At 46.0% G+C, this 10,286-nt stretch overlaps 2 non-coding genes across 2 annotated transcripts; both read right to left on the bottom strand.

Moving 5' to 3' along the window:
* Window positions 1-1,526: 1,526 nt before the first annotated feature.
* Window positions 1,527-1,681, bottom strand: LOC126928316 (5.8S ribosomal RNA). The gene has a single exon (XR_007716531.1). It is a non-coding gene; the product is annotated as a 5.8S ribosomal RNA (ribosomal RNA).
* Window positions 1,682-3,767: 2,086 nt separating this feature from the next.
* On the bottom strand, window positions 3,768-5,690 carry LOC126928318 (small subunit ribosomal RNA). Its single transcript, XR_007716533.1, has one exon. It is a non-coding gene; the product is annotated as a small subunit ribosomal RNA (ribosomal RNA).
* Between the last annotated feature and the right edge of the window lie 4,596 nt (window positions 5,691-10,286).

Below are 10,286 nucleotides of genomic sequence, written 5' to 3'. Positions count from 1 at the left end.
CCGTCGACGTTAGGATGCGCGGTCCAGCGATAGACGCCGAAAAGGCATGGGATGACCAACACTCTCTGTTTTTCGAGTACTTGTAGCGCCGAATTGCCTTAAAAAAAAATCACACGCGCGCACGACTATCACGTCGTACGCGCGTGTATACCTCGTCTTTAATTAAATCAAAGTTTCACTCCAGCCTCGCCAAAGGGGATCGTCTTCTTCCCTCGTCTACGATCTCTTCTCCTGTACGTGTCCAGAGATTCTCTCTGGCATGACGACGACGACCATCCAACGACTTTGTAACGGACTCTCGTGCGCATCTTCGTCAGGTACGGAAACGTTGCGCAACACCTCGAGCTTGGTAAAACACCCGTAGCCGATCATAGACACGCGCTAGTTCGCACACGATTTCTACGATTTCCGACGAACGTGGCTTTGGGCCAGGGCCGGCGGGCAGAGAGATACGCGAACGACGGGGAAAATTCGTCCCGATACAAGTAACGCGTACTCTCCGATCTCCGCGCAACGCCTGGGGATCATCTCCCTAAGTCATCAGCGCTCGAAGAAATCACGTGTGCGTTCCCGGATCTACGGCTCTCTTTCGGGGATAAATTACAAGCACAGAGTATGTTAAACGCAACGACGACCCATCGATGCGACGGTCCTCGTCGTTGTCAGTCGCTCGCGCAGAGTATATCTCTACGCACGAAGAGACGGAGTGGGCATTAGATCCCTGGGGCTATTCGAGTAAAACGTCTTAAGAAAAGACGGTTGTACGGCAAAATTCCGCACCGTTACCAAGTTTACTTTTATCTGAGGCTGTTCTCCTTCTCTCCTCTCTCGACCGAGTTCCCATATTTGCTTTCTCTCAGTCTCGCCAAAATAATATTCATTTAAGACGACGTCGGGGGCGCGGACATCGTGCTCATCGAAAACCTGCAAACGTATGCAAATCTGCTGATATGAAAAAAAAATCGGTCACGAGGACAACACTACGTATATATATATATATATATATATATATATAATATATTCGATAACCGACACGAAGCGGTGCATAAGCGGGCGGTCGTACGAAAGGACGACTCACGACGCCGCTAGCACTCACGCAGGTCCGTGACGGTTCTCTCCGCTCTTATTCGTATCCTTCTTCGTGCGCTTCCTCCGACTCTGAAACGTTCTACGTATCGTAAGAACGACGGCGGGTTGTCGAAGGCACCAAGGGACAGAGAGAGACAGAGGTAGAGTTTCGTAGTGTCTCCCGTGAACACGATAGTTTATATATCGAGCATGCGTACGAATTGCACGGTCTCGACACGACCGCGACGAACGCCGACGAGCGTCCAACAATCGCTCGTACGTCGCGTACGTTCTCTCGCGTCCGCTCTTGTTCGTATCCTTCTTCGTGCGCTTCCTCCGACTCTGAAACGTTCTACGTATCGTAAGAACGACGGCGGGTTGTCGAAGGCACCAAGGGACAGAGAGAGACAGATAGAGAGGAACGACACGCAACGCAAGCAGTCTTAGGTTTACGTGAGCAACCCTCAGCCAGGCGTGGTCCAGGAATTGTATCCGTGGACCGCAATGTGCGTTCGAAATGTCGATGTTCATGTGTCCTGCAGTTCACACGTTGACGCGCAATTAGCTGCGTTCTTCATCGACCCACGAGCCAAGTGATCCACCGTTCAGGGTAATCTTTTCATATATTTTTTAAAACTCTTGTACTCCATGTACTCTTAATACTCGGTTCGAGCGAAGCCGAGATCCGACACGACCGACCAACGGGAATCGGACGCGCAGAAGTCGCCGGAAGATCGACGACACGAAAACGTTCGAAAATGAAATCCGACGAACGCGCGAAGATACGCGCGTCCGCCGGCCGGGCGAAAAGTACATTATGATATATAACAACCATCGAGATCGAAGCTCCGTTCGTCAGGAAACGACGGGGATATAACACCCGATTCTGAATCCTCTGTGCAGCACACGATCTCGCGAAGAAATACGCACGGTGGCTAGCCCATATATATATATATGTGTGTGTGTGTATATATAATACGATATGCATTCCTCTCGTCCAATTATTCAAGAAAAAGAGCGTGCGCCTCCATCGTTCGGGTGATGTAAAGATTCGATGGGACTCGCGCGACCCTCGGCCTCGAGCGGTCTTTCCTCCCAATATCCAGAAGCCGAGCTTTGAAAAAACTCTAGCGACGGCACGGGTGTCCGACTCACGACATCGAGGCTTCGAAGTCGGCGATCTCCTCCGAACGGATGGCGATCGCGACGACTCAAAGCGTGAAAAATCGACGAAAGAGAACACATCTCCGTTCAGGTGATTGTTTTTTTTAAAAAATAAAAAAATTCGATGGGACTCGCATCCATCTACCTCGCGCGGTCTTTCTTCCCAATATCCAGAAGCCGAGCTTTGAAAAAACTTCAGCGACGGCACGGGTGTCCGACTCACGACAACGAGGATAGACAGCCTGCGGTCCCCTCTGAACGGGTTATATGCGACGAACTAGACGAAACTTTAGTCGTTCAGGTGGTATAAAAAAAAAAAATTCGATGGGACGCACGCGCAGCCGTCGTCCTCGAGCGGTCTTTCTTCCCAATATCCAGAAGCCGAGCTTTGAAAAAACTCTAGCGACGGCACGGGTGTCCGACTCACGACATCGAGGGTAGACAGCCTGCGGTCCCCTCTGAACCAACTTCGGCTAGACTAGTTACGAATCGTTGCTACGCATCGTCATCATAGTCATCGTCATCATCATCATTATCATAGCGGGCCAACATCCACGCAATGCGTTTTCGTTCTAGGTTACCCGATCCACGAGTATGTTACAAGTGGTTTCGTTATTTCGAACAAAACGACATACGAAGAACACACGCCCTATGGGTAGGAAGCACGTTTCGAGAACGACCGAGAGCGGTGAAAGAGACGAAAGGTCGACGCGCATAAGGTATCCATGGATCTTCGAAGAGAACCTTCGAAGATATGTCGGTATCCTTTCTACATGCGCGACTCGCTACTCGTACTTTCGCTCTCGTCGACTCGTTTTAGTCGCTTCGTTCGATCCCAAAGAGGAGTCTTCGATGTCCCGTTGCTAGGAGGAGAGCAAACGCAACACAGACCACGAAACATAGAAGAGAATAGGCGAGCATGATCTCTCCGACACGAGGCACTTTAGAGATTTTGTTATTCGTTTGTACGGTCTCCACGACGCAAAAAAAAAAATACGAGATCGTGGCGGCGGGTCTTTCTGTATACGGCCTCACGCAAGCGCCTCGATCTCATTTCTCTTTACGGGTGGTTTCCATTCGTAATTTTTCGTTCGATATTCGTGTCAAAGTTTAATTTTCGAAAGCTCAAGTTCCCATTATAGTTTTATTATAAAATCATAATATTCGCAGACGGCGGGTCTTTCTGTGTACGACCTCACGCAGGCGCCTCGAATTCGTTTATGTATGTATATATATATATATATATATATATGTATCTCTTCATCCCGATGATCGAGAGAGAGTGCCACCTTCTCTTCATATAGTTTCGTAGCTGGAGGGTCGTCTCCTCCTTATGTCTTTTCATCATTTTGCCAACGGAGTAAGCCACGCTCCGGGCGAATTTAACTGTTCTTTGTTAAAGTATATAGCTTGTTGATACGTCGTATATACTTTGGTTCGTCGATATAGGAGGAGTACGGCTCCTTACCGACTTATACAGTTTCGTATTTTTCAAGTGTTCAAGTCAAATTCTTTAAGTTTTTGTGTTATATCGTTAATGATCCTTCCGCAGGTTCACCTACGGAAACCTTGTTACGACTTTTACTTCCTCTAAATGATCAAGTTTGGTCATCTTCCCGGTAACATCGGCAATGCTTATCACATTGGCCGCGCACCAGTCCGAAGACCTCACTAAATCATTCAATCGGTAGTAGCGACGGGCGGTGTGTACAAAGGGCAGGGACGTAATCAACGCGAGCTTATGACTCGCGCTTACTGGGAATTCCTCGTTCATGGGGAATAATTGCAAGCCCCAATCCCTAGCACGAAGGAGGTTCAGCGGGTTACCCGGGCCTTTCGGCCAGGGAAAACACGCTGATTCCTTCAGTGTAGCGCGCGTGCGGCCCAGAACATCTAAGGGCATCACAGACCTGTTATTGCTCAATCTCGTGCGGCTAGAAGCCGCCTGTTCCTCTAAGAAGATTTGTTTGTACGTTGGTAGTAAAAACCCACCGACCGAAGCCGGGGGCCTTCGAGATACCATAAGTTACGTCTATTTAGCAGGCTAGAGTCTCGTTCGTTATCGGAATTAACCAGACAAATCGCTCCACCAACTAAGAACGGCCATGCACCACCACCCACCGAATCAAGAAAGAGCTATCAATCTGTCAATCCTTCCGGTGTCCGGGCCTGGTGAGGTTTCCCGTGTTGAGTCAAATTAAGCCGCAGGCTCCACTCCTGGTGGTGCCCTTCCGTCAATTCCTTTAAGTTTCAGCTTTGCAACCATACTTCCCCCGGAACCCAAAAGCTTTGGTTTCCCGGAAGCTGCCCGCCGAGTCATCGGAGGAACTTCGGCGGATCGCTGGCTGGCATCGTTTATGGTTAGAACTAGGGCGGTATCTGATCGCCTTCGAACCTCTAACTTTCGTTCTTGATTAATGAAAACATTTTTGGCAAATGCTTTCGCTTCTGTCCGTCTTGCGACGATCCAAGAATTTCACCTCTAACGTCGCAATACGAATGCCCCCATCTGTCCCTATTAATCATTACCTCGGGGCTCCGAAAACCAACAAAATAGAACCGAGGTCCTATTCCATTATTCCATGCACACAGTATTCAGGCGAAGGTAGCCTGCTTTAAGCACTCTAATTTGTTCAAAGTAAACGTATCGGCCCACCTCGACACTCAGTGAAGAGCACCGCGATGGGATATTAGTTGGACCGCCCGCGAGGAGCTAAGCCCACCGATAGGACGTACCACATAATGCCAGTTAAACACCGCGAGCGGTGAACCGACACTGTGACACACAGATTCAACTACGAGCTTTTTAACCGCAACAACTTTAATATACGCTATTGGAGCTGGAATTACCGCGGCTGCTGGCACCAGACTTGCCCTCCAATTGGTCCTCGTTAAAGGATTTAAAGTGTACTCATTCCGATTACGGGGCCTCGGATGAGTCCCGTATCGTTATTTTTCGTCACTACCTCCCCGTGCCGGGAGTGGGTAATTTGCGCGCCTGCTGCCTTCCTTGGATGTGGTAGCTGTTTCTCAGGCTCCCTCTCCGGAATCGAACCCTGATTCCCCGTTACCCGTTACAACCATGGTAGGCGCAGAACCTACCATCGACAGTTGATAAGGCAGACATTTGAAAGATGCGTCGCCGGTGCTAGATGACCATGCGATCAGCACAAAGTTATTCAGAGTCACCAAAACAAACGATGGACGGACAGACGAGCCATCCGCCACCGATTGGTTTTGATCTAATAAAAGCATTCCTACCATCTCTGGTCGGAATCTGTTTGCATGTATTAGCTCTAGAATTACCACAGTTATCCAAGTAAATGTAGGTATGATCTAAGAAACCATAACTGATTTAATGAGCCATTCGCGGTTTCACCTTAATGCGGCATGTACTGAGACATGCATGGCTTAATCTTTGAGACAAGCATATGACTACTGGCAGGATCAACCAGGGATCTTATAATATATTCCCAAAAACCAGCATTTTCGTTTAAAAGTTCTCTCTGTGTCGTAGGTGGGACGTAAGCACCGTACGACGAGACTTTTCATTTTATATATATATGTAATATGACTTAGAGAGCAACGTTCCATGGTTCAGTAACAACGTCACTCAGCCACTTTAATTCTCCTCCTCTCTCACCATCATATATCGATACAAAGATTCATACTTCACAGAATTATTTCTGTTTGTAACTTTTCTCCTCCAACTTCTCTCGTAGAATATAACTTAGCGGTAAAGCACGTATACGCATGCTGGACATACCGTAAGAATATTCTTTTATAAGCTTCAACACCTCTGTAGAGACGCGTTACCAGAAGATAACGCACTCTACAGAACGCCAAAAGGACCATCGTGCAGCTACAAATAGCTTACAACCGATGGTCTCTGCAAGAATGGCTACTCCGTAAGTACAAGCACACACGCATCCAACTTTTGTCAAATACGTGCACACAGGTCACCAGCTTCCCGACTAAGGGGAAGCTTGCCACGTTAACGGTCATTACGTCCTAGACTTCGACCCGCGGCGCAGCAGTGTAGAGAAAAAACCAGTACGAGAACGGAGGAACAGTCGAGAAATAGCGTAAAATACACTAAGACTCGAGGAGCGGTGACTGAATTCTCAACCGAGGCCGTAGAATAGCCACGCGCCCAGCGCTGTTCCGACCGAACCGTCCGGCTCGACGCTTCTCTTATAGATACCAAGGGGCCGGCCGGAAGGCCGGCGCCGGTCGGGCTAGCGGCCGCGCGCTTATGGTGCAAAACCTCCGTAGCAACGTACCGTTCGGAAGGGACGCTGGAACTTAGTCGCTCGCACGTTCAATAACTACTATATAAAGGCGATATCCAACCATCGAAATATTTTACCACAAGCATTATTAACATATTATAAATGCATTTTTACCAAAAAATTAATTTTTTTTTTCACCGAAAAATTGCATCAGTAAACATACAGTTTTATCGACTATGGACGAAAAATAACTTTATAATCGATTAAAACACGTTAAAATAACACGAAATATGTAAAAAGATATATACCTTGTAACATTAATTAACGAAAAAATTGCAAAAATATCCCAGTCGTATCAGTCCGACGGAAGCTAATTTTCAAAAAATTCGACAAAAATGTTTTAATCCGATTGTATTTAATAGAGATATAACGATCCCTGTCAAAAAAATTATACCTTATAACGCTTTTTAACGAAATAACTCGAAATAACCATTTCGGACTTTTCGCACCGGCCGAACTTCTTCAAAGTCCCAACGTCCCGTCGCATAGTTCCGTTTCTAGAAAAACGTTCCAGCGACCAAATAAACGCTTAATCCCGACGTAAAACGTCGAGATACGTCCATTTGTGCAAAAATATTCCTACCTTGTAACACTTTTAAGCGAGATAACTCGAAAAAACGTGTTCGATACGGAAATTTTTCAAAGTCCCAACGAAAAAATCGAAACTTTGTAGAAGGTCTTGGGGACGACATAAACGCTTAATCCCGACGTAAAACGTCGAGATACGTCGATTTATGCAAAAATATTCCTACCTTGTAACACTTTTAAGCGAGATAACTCGAAAAAACCTTTTCGGTCTTTTCGCACCGGCCCGAACTTCTTCAAAGTCCCAACGTCCCGTCGCATAGTTCCGTTTCTAGAAAACGTTCCAGCGACCAAATAAACGCTTAATCCCGACGTAAAACGTCGAGATACGTCCATTTATGCAAAAATATTCCTACCTTGTAACACTTTTAAGCGAGATAACTCGAAAAAACCTTTTCGGTCCTTTCGCACCGGCCGAACTTCTTCAAAGTCCCAACGTCCCGTCGCATAGTTCCGTTTCTAGAAAACGTTCCAGCGACCAAATAAACGCTTAATCCCGACGTAAAACGTCGAGATACGTCCATTTATGCAAATATATTCCTACCTTGTAACACTTTTAAGCGAGATAACTCGAAAAAACCTTTTCGGTCTTTTCGCACCGGCCGAACTTCTTCAAAGTCCCAACGTCCCGTCGCATAGTTCCGTTTCTAGAAAACGTTTCCAGCGACCAAATAAACGCTTAATCCCGACGTAAAACGTCGAGATACGTCCATTTATGCAAATATATTCCTACCTTGTAACACTTTTAAGCGAGATAACTCGAAAAAACCTTTTCGGTCTTTTCGCACCGGCCGAACTTCTTCAAAGTCCCAACGTCCCGTCGCATAGTTCCGTTTCTAGAAAACGTTCCACCGACCAAATAAACGCTTAATCCCGACGTAAAACGTCGAGATACGTCCATTTATGCAAAAATATTCCTACCTTGTAACACTTTTAAGCGAGATAACTCGAAAAAACGTGTTCGATACGGAAATTTTTCAAAGTCCCAACGAAAAAATCGAAACTTTGTAGAAGGTCTTGGGGACGACATAAACGCTTAATCCCGACGTAAAACGTCGAGATACGTCGATTTATGCAAAAATATTCCTACCTTGTAACACTTTTAAGCGAGATAACTCGAAAAAACCTTTTCGGTCTTTTCGCACCGGCCGAACTTCTTCAAAGTCCCAACGTCCCGTCGCATATTTCCGTTTCTAGAAAACGTTCCAGCGACCAAATAAACGCTTAATCCCGACGTAAAACGTCGAGATACGTCCATTTATGCAAATATATTCCTACCTTGTAACACTTTTAAGCGAGATAACTCGAAAAAACCTTTTCGGTCTTTTCGCACCGGCCGAACTTCTTCAAAGTCCCAACGTCCCGTCGCATAGTTCCGTTTCTAGAAAACGTTCCAGCGACCAAATAAACGCTTAATCCCGACGTAAAACGTCGAGATACGTCCATTTATGCAAATATATTCCTACCTTGTAACACTTTTAAGCGAGATAACTCGAAAAAACCTTTTCGGTCTTTTCGCACCGGCCGAACTTCTTCAAAGTCCCAACGTCCCGTCGCATAGTTCCGTTTCTAGAAAACGTTCCACCGACCAAATAAACGCTTAATCCCGACGTAAAACGTCGAGATACGTCCATTTATGCAAAAATATTCCTACCTTGTAACACTTTTAAGCGAGATAACTCGAAAAAACCTTTTCGGTCTTTTCGCACCGGCCGAACTTCTTCAAAGTCCCAACGTCCCGTCGCATAGTTCCGTTTCTAGAAAACGTTCCAGCGACCAAATAAACGCTTAATCCCGACGTAAAACGTCGAGATACGTCCATTTATGCAAATATATTCCTACCTTGTAACACTTTTAAGCGAGATAACTCGAAAAAACCTTTTCGGTCTTTTCGCACCGGCCGAACTTCTTCAAAGTCCCAACGTCCCGTCGCATAGTTCCGTTTCTAGAAAACGTTCCAGCGACCAAATAAACGCTTAATCCCGACGTAAAACGTCGAGATACGTCCATTTATGCAAAAATATTCCTACCTTGTAACACTTTTAAGCGAGATAACTCGAAAAAACCTTTTCGGTCTTTTCGCACCGGCCGAACTTCTTCAAAGTCCCAACGTCCCGTCGCATAGTTCCGTTTCTAGAAAACGTTCCAGCGACCAAATAAACGCTTAATCCCGACGTAAAACGTCGAGATACGTCCATTTATGCAAATATATTCCTACCTTGTAACACTTTTAAGCGAGATAACTCGAAAAAACCTTTTCGGTCTTTTCGCACCGGCCGAACTTCTTCAAAGTCCCAACGTCCCGTCGCATAGTTCCGTTTCTAGAAAACGTTCCAGCGACCAAATAAACGCTTAATCCCGACGTAAAACGTCGAGATACGTCCATTTATGCAAAAATATTCCTACCTTGTAACACTTTTAAGCGAGATAACTCGAAAAAACCTTTTCGGTCCTTTCGCACCGGCCGAACTTCTTCAAAGTCCCAACGTCCCGTCGCATAGTTCCGTTTCTAGAAAACGTTCCAGCGACCAAATAAACGCTTAATCCCGACGTAAAACGTCGAGATACGTCCATTTATGCAAATATATTCCTACCTTGTAACACTTTTAAGCGAGATAACTCGAAAAAAACCTTTTCGGTCTTTTCGCACCGGCCGAACTTCTTCAAAGTCCCAACGTCCCGTCGCATAGTTCCGTTTCTAGAAAACGTTCCAGCGACCAAATAAACGCTTAATCCCGACGTAAAACGTCGAGATACGTCCATTTATGCAAAAATATTCCTACCTTGTAACACTTTTAAGCGAGATAACTCGAAAAAACCTTTTCGGTCTTTTCGCACCGGCCGAACTTCTTCAAAGTCCCAACGTCCCGTCGCATAGTTCCGTTTCTAGAAAACGTTCCAGCGACCAAATAAACGCTTAATCCCGACGTAAAACGTCGAGATACGTCCATTTATGCAAATATATTCCTACCTTGTAACACTTTTAAGCGAGATAACTCGAAAAAACCTTTTCGGTCTTTTCGCACCGGCCGAACTTCTTCAAAGTCCCAACGTCCCGTCGCATAGTTCCGTTTCTAGAAAACGTTCCACCGACCAAATAAACGCTTAATCCCGACGTAAAACGTCGAGATACGTCCATTTATGCAAAAATATTCCTACCTTGTAACACTTTTAAGC

The sequence above is a fragment of the Bombus affinis genome, unplaced genomic scaffold, assembly GCF_024516045.1.
Source record: "Bombus affinis isolate iyBomAffi1 unplaced genomic scaffold, iyBomAffi1.2 ctg00000835.1, whole genome shotgun sequence".
In the NCBI taxonomy this organism is placed as follows: domain Eukaryota; kingdom Metazoa; phylum Arthropoda; class Insecta; order Hymenoptera; family Apidae; genus Bombus; species Bombus affinis.
The sequence above is the reverse complement of the archived record's forward strand: the minus strand, read 5'-3'. Positions and strand labels throughout refer to the sequence as shown.